This window comes from Acomys russatus, chromosome 14 (genome assembly GCF_903995435.1).
Source record: "Acomys russatus chromosome 14, mAcoRus1.1, whole genome shotgun sequence".
NCBI lineage: Eukaryota > Metazoa > Chordata > Mammalia > Rodentia > Muridae > Acomys > Acomys russatus.
In genome coordinates this window covers 38,352,653-38,375,529 of record NC_067150.1, presented here as the reverse complement: position 1 = coordinate 38,375,529, position 22,877 = coordinate 38,352,653, and positions in this window count along the sequence as shown.

Genomic DNA, 22,877 nt, shown 5'->3' with positions numbered 1-22,877 from the left:
AGGCGGAAAAAAAGTTGTTCTGGTTTGGCTCTTGCACCTCAAACTGCAAAAGTTCTGAGCACTGTGTGTGACAAATGCTTGGTGAACATGAAAAAGGCTTGAAATCTGGCTATGTGGGCAGGGCAGAAGCATAACGCGTGTAAGATTTTTATCTCTGTCATTTCAGACAGCAATGGGGTGTCTTCTCCTTATAAGGGTGGATCTCTGCGTCTCACTACATTCTCATAACAACTGCATAAGGTCTGCTATAATTCTCTTACTTTAAAAAAAACTGGCATGATATATCAGCAGCATGGCTAAAATACCCATAGTTTGATGATAGATAGGAATAAATTCTGCTTTCCATGTTGTTAGAGTCTCACGGAGCATAAAGAGTTTACTGACGGGGAGTGAGTGGGAGGCTTCTCTTGATGTTATTTTCAAGTGTCCACAGTGACCAATAAAGAAGCTGCAACCACTGATTGAGAGCACAGAAACAGTAGGGAAGGTGCTGCACTAATTACCACCTTTCCTTTGCTGTGACAAAATACAAGAGCAGCTTAAGAAAGGAAGGTTTCATTTTAGTTCAAGGTTTAAGAAGGGATACAGGCCATCCTGGTGGGAAGGCGTGGAAGTGGAAGTCTGCGGCAGGTGCTCCTACCTTACCAGCTGGGAAGAATAAGAGAAATGCATGCTGGTGCTTAACTTGCTTTCTCCTTTTATTTAGTCCAGGGCACTAGCCCATGGGATGGTATTACCTGGTTTCAAGGTGTGTCTGTCCTCTTCTACAGTTAAACCTCTCTCAAAACATCCTCACAGACACATTCAGAGGTGCATCTCCCATTCAAAGTCCCGTCCAGCCAACAAGGAAGACAAAGCATCACAGGATTGAGTCATATGATGCAAATTACAGAAGCGTAAACATGGCAAAGGAGCAGTGAGTCCAGACTGTTTGCCATCTGAGCAGAACTGTCTAGAATGAGGTGTGGAATGCTGAGTCTCACAGCAGTGCTTGGAATTTTGTTTCCGGTCTTACCAGAGGTTTTGCAGAATGCTGTGTTCTCACCGAACACTTAGAACTCTAGCCTATCTTGCCTGATACTCAAGATACGTACTGAATCGTGAGTCTGGCGTGCCTTGTGTTTTCACTTTCTCTTCTTTGAAGCTTTAAGATGGTCTTTGGGGCCACTTTCTCAGTCTCCACACCGCATTCACTTGAGGCAAATACCGTGTATGATTTGCCCAGACATGACACAACCCGTAGGCAGAATGACACGAAGCCAAGACTTGAGATGTCTCTTCTGCTGTCTATTGGTCTTGGGGCCTGCTTAGTCATGGGTCACACTTAATTTTAGCTTTCTATCTCTCCATCAGGGAAAATCTAGCCAACCTTCAATTCTCTTCATTTGGAGGAGTGAGGTGAATTAGTGCTTCTCTATGGTGTTGGATCGTCAAGAAAGGGATATGAGGCACATCATAATGGTCCCAGGAAGCTGCCTGATCCACCTGGGAGCACAGTGATTATCTCTTGATTGTGCCACAGAGGCATGTTGCCACCTTTGCATTCTGATAATATGAGTCACCTTCTACCGTGAAAGAGCCAGCCTTCACCTGGGCTAGGGCTAAGGGTTAGAGTATCTGAATAAAATCCCTCTTTGTAGCCAATGATCTATGTGGGTTGGAATCTCATCTCTGCCATTTCTCACGTGCATGATCTAAGAAAGCCCCTTAACTTCCCTGGACCTCAGTTTTCTCATCCAGCAACACTGGTGACCATGGTAACCATGGCCTCTTATGCTGAAGGATACATTTGATGCACAGCGGATTTCCTCTGTGCAAATACATCTTGTCGGCTGTAATGGTGAGTAAATGCTTCTTTGTGTTCTTTGTGACTGTTGTTGATAAGCTGGGAGATGGGTGGTGAGTGTCCTAGAGACCCCATGGGATATTTCCAGGAACACTCTGAGGCAGAACAGAAAAGCTTTATGCAAAGTAAACTCATAAACAGTCCCATTACCAGGGACAGCAGAAAATATTGGTCTTTAGGATTAAGGTTTGCTCCCCCCTCACACACAAAAAAATCCTGTAAAACAGTTGTAGAAAGAAGAGTAGGGGGAACAAATGGGACATTTTCCCAGCTGGGCAGAAGGACGCTGATTGAGTACAATCAATGCCACCAGCCTGCTAACGAGACCCAATCAGGCGTGGCGATTAGAGATATTCTTCAAGGAAAGAAGCCTGACAGCTGCAGGAAACTCTCCGAATTTCTAGAGGGGAGAGGACTGGAGAGATAGAGTGCTGAGGCAGAAAGATGGGGTGGGGGACAGAATCAGCAAAGCGGGCATTCCTATCCAACCCTTCCATGGAGTCCAAAAATGGAGAAGGTGGGGTCCTGCTGATTTCTCCACTTTTGTAGGCATCCATGGCCATGGTCACTCCCTGTCACTTCCCTCCTCCTGCTGGACTGAGGGATCAGTCCTTCCTTGCCTCCTGCCTGAGGCAGCCGGGACTTAAGCACCTCACGAGGACCCCAGCTCACATCTGCAAAGCCCATTACAAGCTGCAAAGCTTCCTCACATACAAGATCTTTTGGCTTCACAGAACCCCGTGGAGGCAGGGATTTTCAATATCTTCCACATTTGAAGGGTAAGTTTAATGCAGTTCGCTTCCATACAGATTTACTGAGCATCAATTTTACACTTAGCATTTATGGTAGTGTTGAATTATATAGCATCTGCTCTCGGGGAGCTCATCGTATGGTGAGCAAGACATGAGTCCGGTTCGCTGGTGTGTGGTAGCGCTTCCTTTCAGTGGTGTGGCAATTAATGCATGTGGGAGGAATTATTCATTTTAAAAAGTCATTTTGCGAAATACCAAAACATCATTGATTCAGGCGCAGATCAGTCAATAGATACTAAAGCCACTGAGTGCAAATTGGATGAGAACTGGGGTATTTATGATCACAAAGTATAGAAGTCAAACTATCTTCCCATAGATTACTAATTCATCACTTAGAAAAAAATGGTAAACTTATAAGAAAGTTTGGAAAACAATATATACCCCGTGATCAAAGTAGAGGTCAGGCATGGGGTGAATCGATTCCACATGTATTGCAATGTAACAAACTAAAGCATATACCACAATTTATGTAGCTCTCCTGCTGAAATCACCTGTGAGGAAACAGGCACACATAACCGCACTGAGAGGCATACAACAAATGGCATGGGAAGCCATGAATGTTGTGGCAAACTGAGAAACTATCCCAGAGAAGGAGACTGGTGAGATAGCACGGCTGAATGCAACAAGTGCTACCACATCCGTACCAGGAAAAGAGTATTTCCACCCATCTTGGTTGCCTTCTTGTTGTAGTGGTAGAACACCTTGACCAAAGCAACTTCAGGAGAACAGGATTGTTCTGGCTCTAGTTTCTAAAGTACCATTCATCGTGGTGGGCAAGTTACGATGGCAGAAGCTTGAAGCAACTGACCACATCATGTACGCAATCAAAAACAGAGAGCAGTAAGCACTTTCATAGTGCTCAGCCCACCTCTCCTCCACTCTCTGCAGCCCACCATCTCATGCCTGGGGAATGGTGCTGCCCGCAGTGACCCACTTCCTCCAGTGAGACTCCACTACCTAAAGGTTTCACAACACAGTAGGGACCGAGAGTCCAAACAAAGAGACGACAGGGGGCATTCACATTTAAAGCACAATACCACAGGACGTTTGGGGGAGAATTTGGCAAATTTTTAAGTATGGGCTACATAATAGATACATGCTTGAAGTGAATAGATAAGTGTACGGCCACCTGCTCAACACCTATACCTCAATGTGTCACACAATGCTTATCCTTCACTCTTGATTCTTTCCTCCTTAATCCTGCAATTATCATATTCCCCATGTTGGCCAATGTCGCCACCACCTACCCAACACTCAGTCAAGACGCCTAGAAGACATGGTTGATTCATCCTTTTTCTGATATCCCCAGAGCCTGCCAGTACTTCCTTAATGACTTTATCTTCAAATTATATTCCACATTAATTTACTTTTTTCATCTGCAATGCCACCATGCTGGTCCAAGCCAACACAATCTTACAGAAGGATGACAACAATAATCTCGTCAATCTATCCCACAAGTTGCCATCAACATTCGAGCTAAAGGAAATACATCCTCAATACTGTGGCTACTCTTCCTACAGCTCTCCCCAAAGTTCTCTTTATCCTGAGAATGAAAACCTGGAAGCTTCTCTCTTCTCTGAAAGGAAACCTCATATCCTTTCTTCTTAAGACTAAACACTGAAATCCAAACCCAGAGTATCACCACGCAAGTGGCTGAAAGACAGCACAAAGTGTGTCCCCAATTCTCGGGGTATCTTCTGATATGACTAAGGAATCCAATGGGAAGACTGATGATGCTGAGAACCAAAATGAGAGCAGACAGGCAGAACATAATTAATGTGAGGATGTCATGCCTCTAAATTTCATAGTCTATTCTTAGTGGAAAGTACAGAATCTACAGGAGCCCTACTATGCTCCACTAGGGGCTTCCCATATGCTTAGCAGTCCTACTACGGGCTTCTCTAAGACGGCACTTCCAACTCCCCTACATATCTATTCCTGTCAACCTACTTTTCTTCTAGATCTTTAACCTAGATTCATGTATCAACTTATCCCAAGGGGCAAGGTGCCAAATGTGAGTTGTGGTATTGTTATTATACATTTTAAGAGCTACATTAATTTTCCAGCTTACACAAATGGGAGTCTGGGGAATATTTGCGGAAGCAGCTATTAAAAGGGTGGATAAGAGTGGAGGGAAAATAAAGGTCGGTCTGGCTAAATTTATTGATGTGGGTCCACAAGGCTTGAAGTCTAGACTCAAGTTTAGCTTAAAGGGCTAGAAAGGGTTTTAATTGTTTGTTTACTGGGTAGGTGGCTATGTGGGTTGGTGAGTTGTTTGGTTGGTTCATTGGTTGGCTGAAATGTGGATCCAAAATATGGCCTATAGTAGTTGAAAGTAAGATGTCAAACTGCTTTGGTCTATTATAAAGGACAATATCCAAATACTTGGAGGAATGTGAATATTGAGGTAATTTATCATTTAAAACCTATCTACCTACCCCAGAAGGATATATAATTAATATATATATTGGTTTTCAAAAACAGAGTTTTCTATGTTGCAGTCCTAGTTGTCCTGGAACTCTCTTTGTAGACCAGGCTGGCCTTAAATTCACAGTGATCTGCCTGCCTCTGCCTCCCAAGTGCTGGGGTTAATGTGTAAAACTATGAGAAATGAGTGTAAGAATGGAGTGGCAGCATCTTTAAAGAGTTCACTGGTCACTTTTTATGGTAGGTCTAAAATAATAGTAGCCACTGATACCGCCTGAGATCCTTAAGTGCAATGGGTATCGTGGGACCATGGGTGGCAGACCCCATGTGGTATCACTTAATTACCAAAGGCCAGGTGGGAAAGGTTACAGCAATAGGCAACAGAGTTGGAGCTCAGCAATCCATTGGCATTACTCCTAGAAAAAAATAGACCTTTTGTCTACTAAACTGTTATGTGATCTATATGGACAGAAAGAGTTTTAAGACTAGGAAAGAGATGTTTTATTTTTATCACACAGATTAAATTTCCAGGCTTTGAGGAGTCTGTTTATAGACTTTTTCCCAGCATTCCCCACAAGGATATACAGCCTTTTACCAAGGTAAGTGTGCACTGATTAAAGAAAAATAGTCCCAGTGCTTAGGGATTTGGGAGTATTGGTTCCAAACAAATGCTTATTTTCAGTGAACCCAAAATGTAACTATAGTTAACCAGTCAAGGTGGGATCCAATAATTGATCAAATCTGGGCTCCAGATCATCTCTCTGTGGTTCCAGTCAACCCGCGAACTTGTCTTATAGTTATTTCCCCAGTCTTGGAATCCACAATTGAAACAGACATACCCAGGAGCTGGCAGAATGCCCACAATGGTTTCCTGTCTTGTGTAGGCAAGAATATTATGGTGAGAAAGGTCAAGTGGAAGCCAATAGAACTGCATCTCCCTTTAGAAGCAGAAAACCAAAAGTCATGCAGCATTCTGGAAGAAGTCCAAGACCAACGCCGTAAGGGAGAGAGAGATGCCCCGTACCCATCTCAAGGGTCATGCCAACACCCTTTAACAACACTGATCAACAAGAGAAAGAGCTAACAATTCATGTAAGCAAAATTTTACAGAACAAGAGAGCCCTCAGAAATGAAATTCTAAAGGCCTCAAGAAAACTTAACACTTATATAAAATTTCATGAAACAAGTGGAGAAACACAATTGAACAAAAAGAATGGTATGGACTAATGGTAATAATGGGGTATGGGGAGTGGACCTTATTATCTCTTGATGCTGTCACAAAATACTCTGATGAAAGAAGCTTAAGAGAGAAAGGTTGATTCTGGCTCACAGGTCAACAGCCCATCATGGTGAGAGGAAGTCAAGGCAGCAGGAGCTCAAAGCAGCTGCTAACATCCAACCTATGACCTGTTTGCAGAGAACAGTGTTCACTGCTGCTCAGTTTCTTTCCTTCATTTACCCAGGCCAGGATTCCAGTCAGGGAATGATGCTATCCACACTGGGCAGGTCTTACCACCTCAGTTAACTCAATCAAGATAAATCCCTCAAAGGCATGCACAGAGGCTCGTGTCCCAGGTGATTCTTAGGGTCTGTCAAATTGACAACACTAATCAAGACCCTAGGTACAAAGCAAAGTTCTTCTGGAATAGGTTCTTATGACCTATTCCAAGTGAGATAACTCAGAGAACTCCTTTATTACTTCAAGGGAGTAATATGAGGGGGAATCAGCCACAACTCCTGGACCCTTCACTCTTCTGGACTTCCAACAGACCACCTTTTAGGTTACGTTGTTCTAAGGTATTAAAGGATGCAGGAGTGTGTTTCCCACCAGAGCACTATTTAACTTCCCAATTCAGCACACAGAGCAATCTTAGAGAATACAGATGGATTATCATAATTATCTAAGCTTGGTTTATGGTGTCAGCTAGATGGTAATTTCATAGAGATGGGGCAAACGAGGTTCATCAGAAAGCTGTACTCTAAATCAAAGTCTAATATATGGTGGTGTTCTCCCTAAATCAGGATCCATGTACATGAGAGTCACAGAGTGATTAGCACTTTGATCTGTAGCAAAATGTCTGTTTCTCATCCCTGTAACTTTAGGCTCTAGTGCTCTAGAGGTCTTATATCTAAGGGGAACAATGCTTCTACAAGTGAAGAAAATAATGATCCCATTGCTAACAACTGCTACCCAATCCCATATCTCTGAACCAACGGAAAAATGTACAAACGTCATAGCTTGAATGCTCAATCTTAATTACCAAGTGAAATCTGGGTTGTTAATACCCAACAGAGATAAGAAAAAGTGCATCTGGAAGACAAGAGATCCTATAGGGCTTCTCTTAGCACAGTCATGCCCTATGACTGAAGTCAACTACAACTCAATTCAAGAAGCTTGCTAAGAACACACACACTTCAAAAATGAAAGCTTGAGTTGTCTGGCTAGTGAAGATATTTACTGAAGGCAAAAAAGAATATGCACTGGGTAGTAAAAGGAGGAAGTTGCAGATACCAGCTATGCCCTTAGGCCCTTACAAAGATTATAAGGGTTATAAGTATGTCTTCCTAATTTTATAATTTGTATAGACATATACTGAAGCTGTGCATGAGATATAGAGGTAGATGATAGATAGATAGATAGATAGATAGATAGATAGATAGATAGATAACAGTTAATTTTGTTAGGTGGCTTAATATTGTTTAAACATTATGGATTATACCTATGCAAACTGAGATCCCAACAATATCACTAGATGATATAAACTCTTGGGGCCACCAACATATGCACAACTTATTGTCCTAAACTTTGTCATCTGGCACATGACCATATTCCTGGTCCTATGAAAACCTAGTTGATGGCGATGATATACTACTGTAAGCTTAACCAGATGGCGGCCTTGATTGCCGCTGATGAGTCAGATGTAGTCTCTATACAGGATTATGAACTCACCCTGAAATAGAACTACAAACCTGGTGAAAGGATTTTTGATCCTATTAGTTGGAAAGAGATGTAAACTTTGGATTTACCAGGGAATAGCAGCAATGCACCAGCTCAGTCTTTTCCGGGAGCTACAATGTCCACAAGGACCTTGATATTCTATAGATTATTAATGCAGTCCACTATATTGATTGTACTGGGTGTACTGAAGTAGAAATTACCCTTAAAATGGCTTTCTGACCATTCTGTAAAGTGTAGGGAATTTTTTTCAAGTTCATTATAAACTGATTCTTATATTTCTTTTTTATCATTCTTCACTTATAACTAAATAAAAAGTTAAGATTAAAATACTGATAAAATACTGTCCAGGACAGGGCAAGGCTACACAGAGAAACCCTGTCTCTAAAAACAAACAAAATAAAACAAAAATGGAACACTAACCAAAGTGTACAAGCAAGAAATACCAGATGGCTCAGCGGTTAAAAGCACTGTCTGTCCTTCTGGAGGTCATAAATTCAATTCCCAGCAACCACATGGTGGCTCATAGCCTTCTATATTAAGATCTGATGCCCCCACCTGGCATAGATAGATTGCTCATATATGTAAAATAAATAAATAAATAAATAATAAAAAATAAATACCAAACAATGGTGTGCTGCTGGGCAGGATTCGGGTGGGATGATGAGGATAGGTGCTGAGATTTGTCTGAAGGAACACAGAGACCGATCCCAGAAGGTCTCAAACCCAGGGGCACGCCTCATATGGCAGCAACGCCTCTGTAGCTTGCTTTTTAAATGGAGTAAACTTGACTTTAATTGACGTGAAAATGTACACACTCTGCCGCATACAAGGACCAATTTAAACTTGTCCTTAGCATGTATTTTCAAGTGAAGAGAGGTAGCATGAGGAAGCCCGAGCAAAGTGCCAAGAAAGTTGTAGTGATATCGTGCTGCGGGGGCTCTCCCCATGAGGAGACATTTCCACTTGGAGGGCCAGGCAGGGGAGGACCCGCCTGTCCAGATTGAACTTGAACTTGGCTTTTCCAACAGCCCCAGTCTTACAAACTGCTCTTGGGGATGAGTGTCCCTTATTGTTACGTTTCACTGAATGTCATCACATGTCAGCTGTGATGCGAGGGGGATATTTGTACCCCATCTGAACCTCACCCAACAGCTTCCAGTGACTCTCATAGGCAGCAGGAGAGTATGGTGTAATTTTTGGATGGCCAACTCTTTTTCTTCGCCACTCCAGTACAAAGAGGCCATGGTGGCACAGTGGAGGTTATTCATGGGATTGCACTGCCTCTCATCAGATACCTAACCAGCTAGAAGCAGACGTCGGCACTCATCATTTCCAAAGGTCCCAGTCAGTTAGCTGGTGGCAGGTTGATTACACTGGGTCCCTTCCATCAAGAGCAGGCAGCCCTGCCCTCACTGAGATAGATGCATCTTCTGGGTTATGGATTCACTGGCCTTGATTGTAATGTTTCCGCTAGCACCACTATCTGTGGGCTTAGAAACATCTTATTCACCATCATGGTATTCTTCACAACATTGCTCCTAATCAAGGAATTCATTTCTCAGCAAAAGAAGTGTGGCAATGGGCTCGGGCTTATGGAATGCCTCTTATTATATCCCTCATCACCCAGGAACAACTGGCCTGAAAGCATGGTGGGATGAGCACCTAATATCCCAGCTTTGGGTCCAGCTGGGAGACAGTGCACCAAAGTGATGGGGCTCTGTAACGCAAAGGATGGTATATGCTTTGAACCATGGACCGGTATACAGAATTATCTCTCTCACAGGCAGAACCAACAGACCTCAGAGGCCAAGCGTGGCTGTGGGAGTGCCACCTCTCATCGTTAACCCAGGAATTCACTCCACCCATACAGTTTTGCTCCTCACCCTTAGAAATGTAAGCTCTGATCCTCTGGATGTCTTGGATCCCTAGGGAGAAAAGCTTTCACCAGAAGAGGAAAAAAAAAAATGGAATCAAAATAAACAAAATCATGGTGCCACTGGATTAGGAACTGAGACTCCTCTCTGGCTTAGTATGTTCCTTGTGCCACCAAATCAACAGATAAGAAAAGGGGATTAGGTAAGCACGGTGGCTCGCATCTGTAATCCTAGTGCTCTAGAGACTGAGCAGAGAGGATTGTGAGTTCAAGGCTAGCCTGGCCTATACAGTGAGATCTTATCTCAAAAAAAAAAAAAAAAAAAAATCTCTCTCACGTACAAAGGAAAAGAAAATGGTATTCTTCTGTTAGTTCAGAGTGAATGGTCCAAGGAACAACCATGGTTACTGAAAAGATTCTGGAGAGCCCAGGGTATTTCCACAACTAACAACAAGAGTAAAAACTGATGGAAGCGGCCACAACATAAAATATACCGACATTCTAAGGTCCAAAGCTCTCAGGGATGAAGGCTTGAAGCACCTTGCCAGAAGAACAAGTAGTGAGAAAAGGAGGATTATACATATTCACACACACACACACACACACACACACCTTATAACCAGTTACATCAACAAGGCTGACCACAGTCATGCGCACTTGCTTCTTTCCGTGGCATTTTTTACGCCTTGCCCCTTTCCCTTACTGCATTATGCTATGTCAGAGATTACCTTTACACACACTCTTCACAGGATAAAATATTCTAGTAGAGGAAGTGTGCTACCTTCCAGGAGAGTTAACATGGCCTAGTAACAGCATGGTTGTCACCCAGAGACGGGCAAAATGAGCTGAAACTTTGTGTGTCTTTATGTGGAGGAAACAATGAGAATACCTTCTCAGTGGTTTCATCCTGTTACGTGAAGGAACAGATTTTAACATGATCGTAGGAATTCAAATCGTGTCGGAAGGAGTGCGTGGATGTTGAGTATCCAAAGGGGTGATCTGTGAAACTGTTGTCCCTTTGCTGAAATACATCCACCCAAAGTCTGTCTTACGACAGGGTGGTTTCTGCTTTGCTACTTTCTCCCAGTCAGCAGAGGCTTCCCAGTTGTGGCTACTAAAGAAGGAAGACTATAAAGATGGGAGGAGGAGGGGGCGAAGGGGGGAGGAGGAGGGGGCGAAGGGGGGAGGAGGAGGGGGCAAAGGGGGGAGAAGGAGGGGGCAAAGGAGGGAGGAGGAGGGGGAAAGGGGGGAGGAGGAGGAAGTTTTGCTATTCCTGTGAGTTATCCTCGGCTTTTTTTTTTTTTTTTTTTTTCCCCTGCCAGGCTGCAGTCATTTTACAGCAGTCGTTGGTTGATACGGGTGGAGGCTTGCCCAACACAGCCCGTGGTCCCCCTCGGCCATGTAGATTCCCCTTCCTAAAAAGGTTTGGCTCTCAACTCCACAGGGCTATTCTGCAAACTCAGAAATGCCAGCTTGAGCCAGGCAGGTCTCCCTCAGAGGCTCCCAAAAGCAATTTCCATGATACTCTGCTGTCTTCTGTTGTCTTTACTGGGTATTTGAAATGTTTGGCTACCTAGCAGCCTTTATGTGAACTCAGTACACTTAAAATGTCCTCTGTAATTGAGATGGCTGCTGTCCTCTGATGAAACACTGATGAATGCAACTCTTTACTTTATTTTACTTTATTTTTATTTTACTTATGAGTGCTCTATCTACATGCACACCTGCATGCCAGAAGAGAGCATAAGATCCCAGTATAAATGGTTGTGAGCCACCATGTGGTTGCTGGGAATTGACCTCAGGACCTCTGGAAGAGCAGACAGTGCTTTTAACCACTGAGCCATCTCTCCAGCCTGAATGTAACTCTTAAGAAGAAATTGAACAATGGAAAAAAGTAGAGTGTGGCCTCCTGAGCTGTTTTTTTTTTTTTACAAGCTCTTATACAACTCTGAGCCCAGCACACCTGCCTCACACATGATGCTCTGGCATCTTCAGGTGCATCTCTCTGCACATCTGCTGTTTCTGCATCTCTGTTCAGTATCCCACTTCTAAGCATCACAGTGATACCACTTCTTCGGACCAATGGTGAGTAGTGAAAATGGACCTAGAGAATGGAGGAAGCCAAGCTTTGAAGGAAGCACCAGGAATAGGACTTTATGCTATCCAGAGGATAAAGCTGTGAAGATTTTAAACTCAAGAGCCTGTGGAAGCAGCACTACTTCAGGAACTGTCCTAGAATGTTCTCTCATCCATCAATTTTATTACCCCACCCTAAGATACTTGCTAAGGGAAAGATGTCCCTAACATGTAAGGCCTTTGCTCTCTCTAGCCCACCAGGATACCTGTGATGGCAAGGTCGCATCTGTTTGACATGCAGAAAAGACATTGTCCATTCTTATACCTCTGCTACCATCACTGCTATTGTATGTCTCGGTTCTCAGAAAAAGGAGGTAGCTAGACAAAGAAGTTAAAGATCAAGAAAGAGGGTAGTAGAAACTTCTGGGAGAGATGACCTGAAGAAATTGGAAGAAGAAGAAGAAGAAGAAGAAGAAGAAGAAGAAGAAGAAGAAGAAGAAGAAGAAGAAGAAGAAGAAGAAGAAGAAGGAGAAGAAGCTCATGAAAGGAGAAACAAGATTTGGCCCCAAGGTGCTCTCATTAATAACTGGGTACAATCCATCCATTTAATATCTGCTGGACTAGAAAGATAGAGAACAGAACGAAAAGACTGCTCAGACCTTCTGCTAACAGAATGATACACTCTCTTATTTGAGAACAACTTGATATAGTGAGTCTGATGGAAATGAAGAGAATATCTCCTGGGATAAGCTTGTCCTCAGTCTACTCCACTTCACTATAAAAAGTAACTAGTGAAACCCAAAGGCTAATTATGGAAAGAATGTAGTACGGGTTAAAGGGACAGAAAGAAGACCATGTGAGACCCACTCTCTGCTCTCTATGATTCTAAATTTCTAATCCACTAAACAAGTGAGCCTGCCTAGGCTATACATTGTGTCCGTAGTGCTACAGAGAAGAAGTGGTCTCTCCAAGTTTCATGGGGTTTAAGTACAAAAACGAAGACGTGAACATGATGCAAAGTGTCAGTGGCTCAGGAGATAAAGCAACAGAGGGCTGAGGGGGAATGTGAGAAGTTTTAGTACTACATAAGAAGAGAATAGGAAAAGGGTTTGTGAAAGAAGAAAAAATTTAAAATAGAGAAGAAAAAGAGGAGGAAGAGGAGAAGGAGGAGGAGAAGGAAGAGGAGGAGGAGGGGAAGAAGAAGAAGAAGAAGAAGAAGAAGAAGAAGAAGAAGAAGAAGAAGAAGAAGAAGAAGAAGAAGAAGAAGAAGAAGAAGAAGAAGAAAATAATCATAGGCACCAGATAACCAAGGGATGGGAGACACCTTGGAGCTTGGATAAGAAGAGTCAAAGGATTAATTGGATGGTGCAGTGACCAGTATGTTCCTTGCCTATCTTCACCCACAGAGCATTTCTATAGTCTATTCCAACACTCTAGCATTTTTATCTCTTGCTGCCTATGTCTCCCCATCTCTGCCCTGGGGGAACCTTCAGTCCAAATGGAGAGATTTATGAGCAGCAATACTCCCTTCCCCAGATCAATGGTCAAAGATCAATAGCTATAATGCAGAAAATGAATCCATATTCATTAGAATTGAATTGAACAAATGATATTATAAAAAGTCTCTTGGAAATCTATGCAAAGAACTAAAGGGAAAGTTGTTCTAACATCACCACTGTCTACACAGCCAGGGAGGGGGGACTACTGATCACTTTCAAAGGGCATTCTAGAACATTCCTTCCTAGAGAGCAAGGGAACAACAGGCTTCCAGATTGTATAATCCTACACTTGGAAGCCACACCTACAAACATGGAGGGGGCATGCCCCTTCTTCTAACCTGCTTGACTTCTCCCTGGCATCTATGGAATCCCTCAAAGAAAATAAACTGATTATGGTGTCAATCTTGTGACGTCATAGTTGGCAAACTGTAAGGACTCTCTGTTTCTACTTTTCATGCCTTCTTGTTCTTTACTGATGCCATGGGCAAACCCTAAAGATCCCTGACCAATATTTATCCAGCATCCTTAAAATATGGGAATGGCTGTGGTCTGAAATTAAGTTTGAATACCCATTGATGTCTTCACACTTAATCCGCACTGTAATAGTATAAGAATCGGGGCATGTAAGATTTGGTTCCAAATTATGAGGGTAGAGCCCTTATTAACGGAGTTAGGACTCTTCAGAAAGAGCTTTAGGAAGAGGGTTGGCCCCTTCTGTGGCACCCACCCTGTCAGCCTCTTGAAGCATTTGTCCCCTCTAGAATGTCCCAAGTTCATCTTGGAAGCAAGACTACACCCACACCAAACACTCGACGTGCTGTCTGTCATCTTGTTCTTGGACTTTCCAGAATGCAAGACTATGAAAAAGAAATATCCACCACTTAAAGATTACCTATGGCATTTCGTTACACAGCATATCGGACAGAGAGAGAGAGAGAGAGAGAGAGAGAGAGAGAGAGAGAGAGAGAGGAGTGCTACATAACATCCGTTGCAAGGGGTGTGGCTGTCATCTTGTCCTTGGCCCCACTGTGGAGATCTCCATTTTATTTTATTTTTCCCCCTCAAATGTTCCTTTGGTGATCATTCACAGATCTATCTCCTACTTAGAAGACCAAAAGCTCCTTCCAGGATCTCATATAAGATTCACTAACGGTGCCACATGAAATAGATCACATGCCTCTCCCTTTAGGCTCTCCCCCTTCCTACTCCTGCTCTCTGACACTCTCGGGGGTGGGGTGGGGGCCGCATTAACTACTCTGAGTCTCTTGCTTTCTCTGGGATGTACCTATCTTTTTCTGGGAAACTGCCAAGCATTTGGGAGAAGCTGTGTGGGCAGAAATGACCACAAAGCTAGAGGGAGTGCTTAAGGAATCCAGCAACCACTCAACACAGATGTATTGAGCATCTGTCATGTTCCAGGAACCATGCAAAGCTCGAGTGGAGGAAGCTGAGCTCTGCCTAGCCTAGCCCTTCCCACAGCCCAGCATCTGAGGGATTAGGAGCTGTCACACCACACAGCTCCACAAAAGTCTCCTATTTTTATAAGATTCCTTCCGTCTTAGGGGCGAGGAAAGGCTGCCCAAGTGTCCTGCACTTATTTGTTGAGTTAATCAAAAAGTATTCATGCCCTGGCTGCACTTACCTCTTGAGATGAGGAGCAGAGTTAAGTGAAAAATGACAGTGACTATGCACAAGGCTCCTGGGAATGTCTCCTCTGTTAAACAACCCCACCACCACCACCATCACCATGCACATATGTGCTTATGCTGGGATGCGCATGCATACCCCCCCACACACACGTGATGTGCACTCAGAAAAGACTCACAACTCCCTGCTGCCTTCTGTAAATGCAGGCTTCAAGAGACAATTAAATATTGATATCTTTACATCTCAGTATTTTCTTTTCAAATCCAAACAGCCCCAACAGGAGCCATTGCTGATACTTACTTAACTCCTTAAAATATCCACCAGGGGTTTTATCCTTTTAAAGGAAGTAGTTATGAGCAGGCAAACTGTTAACAGGCTGAGGTGGGAATGGGCTACTTCTGAAACAAGCCCAGGGGAAGCTTCCACCTACTTTCTTAGACTCCACCCCTGAGGGCCAGTTCTAGGAGCCCAGCCAGCTTTGCTGAAGCAGACCTGGCCTCCCACATCGCACCCTCTCAACGGCCTGAAAAGACAAAGACATGCTCTCTTGCCAGCTTCCCAAATAGGCACTTGAGCGCCCTGCAATCAGAGGCTTGGCAGAATTATGTAAATTGCCTATGCATAATGATGCCCTTGCTGAATAGATTAACCCAGCAGGGGTACTGGACAGCACCAAGCAGGTGTTAGCTGCTGGGCCCTTATGCTCTGCTCAGCACCAAGAGAGAGAGAACAGTACATAGCGGAGTGGCTTTGTGGCTACACTACACCCACTATTCTCCCCAACTACTATACACACTCCTCTGTTCTACCCACTAAAATCTTCAGGGTCAGCCTGATTGGAAAGGCACAAAGGCCTTTGGCGGGAGTTGATTCTTCTAAGGTCAGCAAGAGACCCTTCCAGTGGATGGTCCTGAACTGTAACCTCTCCGGTCACTCCCATGTGCTCTGTGTCTCTTTCCCGGCCCTGTGGGTGGGACTCGTCCTTGCATTCTCCACAGGACCCAGTCTAGAGCTTTCCACACAATAAGCACTCCCCAAACGCTCTTTGCATAGAATTGGATTCCAAAATGACAGAGCTGGGATGCATCTTCGAAGTTATTCAAGCAGTCAGCAGACACACTCCGATTGTGACTCACGTGCCGTGTGTGGTTAGACACTGGCATAGGGCTTCCAGTCTCACTCTCGCTAAAGTCTCCGAAGTTTTGAGACCACTGGAAAATCGCATCTTTGTGTGTTTTATGTATTTATTTTTGTTTTATCTTTTGTTTTGATTATTTTGTTTTTGAGACGGGGGTGGGGGGTGGGGTCTCACTATGTAGTCCAGGCTAGCCTCTATCCCCTGCCTTTGTGCGATCACGCCTGGCCCTTGCAAGCTCTTCTACAGGACAGAGAGGGTCAGAGCTGTCTGTCAGGGCTTCTTAATGGCGGTGTGGCCCTTTCCTAAAACGAACTCTCTCAAAGACTGCTGGCTGAGTAGACAGTGTAGACATGAAACCACCACCACCAATATCGCATGATAGAATTGAGGACATAGAGTGCTGCCCAACCTGCAGAAGACAGAAGCCTGACACCAAGATCATGTCTTTGTAAAGCAGCAACCATTAGTCCCTAACGGTCACTAATACAGAAACCGAGAGGGTTAACGGTTCTCCCAGGGTCACATGTCTTTCTGCAGCTGCCTTGGCATTTGACAGCCTGGCCAGGACACCCTTTTATGTTCTCAGAGGCATGGGACCCCTGCCATAGTTGTCTGCATTCTGAGCAGCCATGGCAAGGGCTTGTCGGCTAGGCCTCGCTGCCCCCAGTGCGCACATCTCTGCATGCTTCAGCGGACTTTGTGGAGTCTATTTACCACATCTAAGACCAATTTCCTTCCCTTCAGTTGCTTTGAAGATAATTGAAGGTACTTGCATTGTCTGCCTGGGAATGTAAAAAGCCAGCTAATGCTGCAATCGATGCTTCCTGCTTAATGCTGTGTGCCTCAGCCCAGCCCGCCCTGAGCACCAGCTAACACAGCCTGCGATGATGGCTTCGGCAGATCTTCCCGGCCGGCTACTTTGTTAATCAGAAAGAGAGTGGGAGGCTGCGGGGGGGGGGGGGGCGGCAGAGAGGGGGGGGGGGGGGGGCTCAGGATAATGGCAGGCAGATTGAGTTGTTAAGCCTGAATGAAATATTTAGTATCGCCATTTGCAGGATGCTGCTGGTAGGAGCGGCCCTCTCAGCACTGCCTGGGGATGAGAAGGAAGCGCCCTTCCTTGAGCTCCCCAGGCAGGGAGGGCACTGATGAGTCTGTTCCAGCCTGTAGCCCATCAGCCTTAGCGGTGGAGGAAGGAAGAGCAGCCTGGATAACCTCCCAGCTGGCACACACCCCGTAGGGCAGGTTCAGGCCACCTCCGGAGGACAGAGACCTGCTAAACCTCTAGTATGCTACTGAGAAAGGAGTGCCCACCACATTCTCAACTGCGATTCTGTTTATTGTATTTAAGAAGGGTGTGAGGCTAGGTGTGACAAAAGGTAGGGGTGTGAGAAGAAACGAGGGAAAAGAAAGCATTCTCCTAGTTCTTTTTCCCCCTAAAGTCACTGGGAACATAGAACCCCAGCAGAGTGTTTTAAACCACACCAGGCTGACTTTCTCGCTTCCAGAATTATGGAGTCAAGCCAGAAAGATGGCCAGCAGGTAAAGGGATTTGCTGCCAAGGAGACAACCTGAGTTTGATCCCTAGTTCTCATGCGGTAGGTGGAGAAAACTGATTCCCAGAAGCTGTCCTCAGACCCTCACGTGAGGTCCCTTCACACATACTCATCAAATAAATAAGTATGCAACACATAAAATCATCAAGTCTTTCTGAGGAGGAACTTGGTGGTTCACACAGTCATTTAACATGTATTTAGCTTCTAGCCAGGGATTTACCAGGTGTCTTGGTCCAAGTCCCATTCAACCTCTTAGTATCTACCTTCTCCACATCATCCCATCGGGACTGAGCCATGCTTTACTCCCGCCTTGGGTGAAGAATACATTGTTTCTCATCATCCTTCCCCTCCCCTCCCCTCTTCCTGTCTCTGCCCTTTTCTCCCTCTCTCTCTTCCTTACTCCTCTTCTTCTGTCTGGTTCCTCTCCCTCCATCTCTCTCCCACCCCCTTTCTTTTCCTGTCTCTTTCTCTCTCTCCCTACTCTCTCTTCCACCCTCCCTCTCCCCTCCTTTCTTTGCCTGGTATCTTACAGTTAGATTGCTATAAGTTAAAGACGTATATGTAAATAAACTCTTAATAAATCACTGACACAATTCAATGCAGTTACAACTAACAAGTTAACAAAATAAATAAAATGAAAGTATCAAAAGTACTCGATACAAATAATGGCTGACATCTTGAGTAAGTATGAGAAGACAATATACAGGCACATAATATATCATGGCTAGGAATGCAAGGTAGGTTTAACATTAAAAAAAACCAATATAACTCACCATACTGAAAGATACTAAAACAATACACAAATCATGTCAAGAGAAATGAAAAGGGTATTTAACATAATTCAACTCCCACTCTTTAAGGTATTCTGGGGAGAAAAGCCTAGGACCCAAAGCAACCTTCAGTGTATATAACACCCATAGAATAATTTAAATACATATGGCTTCACCAACAAATCCTACTACACCTTTAAGAAAGAGAGCTGGGGACGTAGCTCAGTGGTATAGCACCAGCCTAGCAGATGAAAGGCCCTGGGTATGAGCCCAGGCACCACACACACAATCATGAAAGGCTAATCCTACATAAGCTACTCAGAGAACAGAAGAAAAAATAAAACCTCCAAAATTATTCACGGCACCAATAAAATCTTTGTTGCAAAGTCTGATAAGGATGTTGCAATAGGAGAGAAACTGCTAATCAATCTCTCTCAGGCAAAGATCCTGAACAAGTTATTTACAAATTGTGCAGCACAATGAACAATTTGGGCTGAGTCCAGGAAAGCAAATGTTACTATTTGAAAATCTACCAAGACCATGATTTGCCAGTTAACAGGATAAACAAAAAAAAAAGGGGGGGGGGAGGGAAGTTACATGATAACCTCAAGAGATAAGGAAAATTCATTTGATAAAATTCAGCACCACTTAGCTTAAGATCAAAAGGGAAAGGAGGTTATAAATGAGCTGAGGAGCATGTCCCATGAACACCATTGTCAAGGCAGGGACTGAGCATCATCTCTGGTCCATGGTAGTGTTAGTTTAGCTGAGTCAAGAAAATAGGAGCTCAGTGCACAAATGGGAATTGTATTCCTGCAGAGAACCAACAAACAAAAATATTTTGTAAATGCCATCTTAAAAGCACCAAAACACAAAACACCTAAAGCAAATGTACCTCTAGGAAAAAAAAAATATTTATTCCGAGGCGGGATGTACCTCTAGGGAAAAAAAATATTTATTCCGAGGTGGGTGGAGTGATATCTTTTTGGATTGGAAGAAGGATCATTAAAGAGCTGTCAGTTCGCTTCCAGCTGATACAAGTTTTAATCCCATCCTAAATATATATATATATACTCAATATTTTTGAGACAGGGTTTCATTAAGTAGCTGTGGCTGGCCTGGAACTCTCTACGTAAACCAGGATGACCTCCAACTAATTTGCAGAAATTCACCTGCCTTTCCCTCCCAAGTACTGGAATTAAAGGCATAAATCACCATGCCTGGCTAAAAACCTCGACACAATTTTTTTTATTCCATAGAAATTGACAAACTGTAGAATTCACATGAAAAATATAAAGTATTAAAATATTAAGACAATCTTGAAGAAGAGATCTTATACATTGAATGACAGCTTGGATGATTTAAACTACCAGCTAGTAGGATATCGTGCCTTAAAAGTGAAGGTACTTGTGAAACTGGCATAGAAGTTGCCAAAGCATAACTAAATAAATTAGATAATCTTGTCACATGTGCTGTCACTTGACTTACCACAAGCACCTTTGTCCACTGAGCTACATCACCAGGCCACAATATGTGTTTCCTAAATGGGGCTATGTTAACATATAAAGCATCTGTTTTTAAAATAATGCATTAAGAGTAAAATGGCTACTATATATTTAGTGAGAGAAGCCATCTTTAGTACACATGTTTGACAAAAAAAAAAAAAAAAAAAAAAAAAAAATTATGTCCAGAGTATATCAAAGACTCCTACACCCAATTTAAAAAGTCATGGAAACCCCCACAGGAGAAAGACAGCTACCTGATGAAAGAACCCGACACTCCTGGATGGAGAAAGGTCATGGAAAGCATGCAGTTGTATTCGTCATCTGAGAATTGCTCACTGAAGCCACAGTGAATTATTATCACACACTCACCAGAGCAGGAAAAAAAAAAAAAACAGTGGTAGTCACCAAAGTTGTGGAACAAATGGGACTTATAGATCGCTTGTATAAGTGTCGGCAAGGAAAACCACTCCTAAGATCTCCCCTAGAAAAAGTGGTGCAGACATGTGTGTAGAAGCAGATGCATGTGTTTCCCAATGACGTCCGTAAGAGCAGCACACTGGGCATGTGAAGACAGGTGTCCATCAGCAGCAGAATGGAGGAAACATGATGTAGTCATGAAGTGGAGGAGTATGTAATGTGGAGAACTAACGAGCGAGTGGCACGCATAACAGCATAGATACACTATAAGACACATGCGGAACAAAAGAAGTGTCTCAGAGAACAGCACACAGAATGATTCTATTTAGCTAAAATGTAGAGGCCAGAAATATGGATCCAGTCAGTGAAGGGCCTGGGAGATAAACGTGAGGACTTGAGGTCAGATACTCAGAACTCACATAAAAAGAAAGTTAAGCATAGTACTCCATGTCTGTAATTCTAGCACTGAGGGTGCATGGAGCAAGGGGTCCCTAGAGCCTATTGGTCAGCCAGACTAGCAAAATCGATCAGCTTTAGGTTTAGTGGAAGACCCTGTCTCAAGACAGAGTGGAAAAGAGATTAAGGAAGATTCTTAATGATGGCCTCTGGCTTCTATATATACAGGTCCATATACCAACATGAATACACACACACATTATACATGTATGTGCATAACACACACACACACACACACACACACACACACACACCTGCAAGCATAAGCAAGCTGTACTGATGGAGTGAGAATGGCATCCGTATTTGACAGGTTACTGACTAAGAGGAGTAAGAGAGATTTGGATACCTGTGTTTGTCCATGTGGCATGACAAGTGAAATGTGTTGGCTTGGACGCTTGCAATCTGTGCAGTTCTTTGTGTGCATCTTGCTCTTTAATTTAAAATACCCTACTGCAATATTTTATATCTTAAGTGATACTTGAAGACCCATGTGACAAAAGTTTGGTCAAGGCTTGGCACTATCAAGAATTGGTGGAGCTTTTAGGAGACAGGGTCTGGAGGGCTTTATGTCATTTGGGGTATGCCCCTAAAAGAGACTGTTGGACCCAACCCTTTCTCTCTTTGACTTTGTAACCATGAGATGAGAATTTTATTCCATCCACTCTTCTGCCATGATGTGCCTTGCTTCTGGCCCAGGGCTGTGAGCCAACCAATCATGGACTGGAATTTCCAAAACTATGAGCCAAAATTAAACCTTTTCCCTTGATCAACTGCTTGTCTTGGGCACTTGTTATCATGTCAATAAATAAATAAATGCCTGATGAATGTATGTATCAAAAATTTGTGCACAGAAAAATAAGTGAAACAAAATTACATGTGAACTTGTATAAGGAACATATACCAAACATATTACATATAAGCAAACAGCAAAATATCTGTGGTAATTATCTCTGGCTGTTGATTTATGAGTCATTTTCTTATGTCTCTTTATACTTTAGGTATCATCTGAATATTTCCAGTGAGAATGCATTACTTTCATAAAAGCTAAAAATAATAAAGCTTTAAATAAAAATCCCCTTTTAGATAGTAAAATTCTACTGTAGCTGTGCTTAAGGAAGAAAGGAGTCCGTATCTTTTAGAAATGCATAACTGAAGCATTTGCAGATGAAATAATGTGATGTCTAGCAGGGGGTAGGGAGAAGTGGAGAATATAGACTTCCAAAATGGCCATATGTTGGTAATTGTTAAGGCTGAGTGATGGTCCATGGGGACTCATTAAGCTCCTTCCCCCACCTATGAGTGTTTGAATAATAAAATGTTGAAAAACAAATAAACATTCCTTCACAAGCGTGGACTGTGTGTGGCAGATATTACCCATTGTCAGAGCTATGCATGGTCTATGGACAACCCAAGACAAGTGGAATTGTTAAAGAACGCTTTCTCAACATTTGGTGGGTGGGAGAGGCTGGACTTAACTAAAAATAAATCATGTTAAAGATGCTCTGGAAAAGCCTGGTGCAGTGTGCATGCCTGATGTCCCAGTGATGGAGAGGTAAAGGCAGGAAGATCCCTGGGCTTGCATAGAAGCCACTGTAACTGGTTCTGTGAGCTCCAGGGTCAGTGAGAGACCCTATCTCAAAAAATAAGGTGGAGAGAAACTAAGGAGGACACCGGACATCCACCTCTAGTCTCTGCACACGCATGCATACAATACACAGCTATGCACACGTGAAGGAGAGATAAACATGTCTTTTGTTTAGATCACAAGTGGGGGATGAGAAAGGGGCTTGTGAGGGAGCAGGTGATGCTTATCCCCTTAGAAGTCGAACCACCATGTAGGGTAGATTGGTTCTTAACCAGCTGAAAAACATCCTTGAACAAATTCTGAGAGGAGGTATA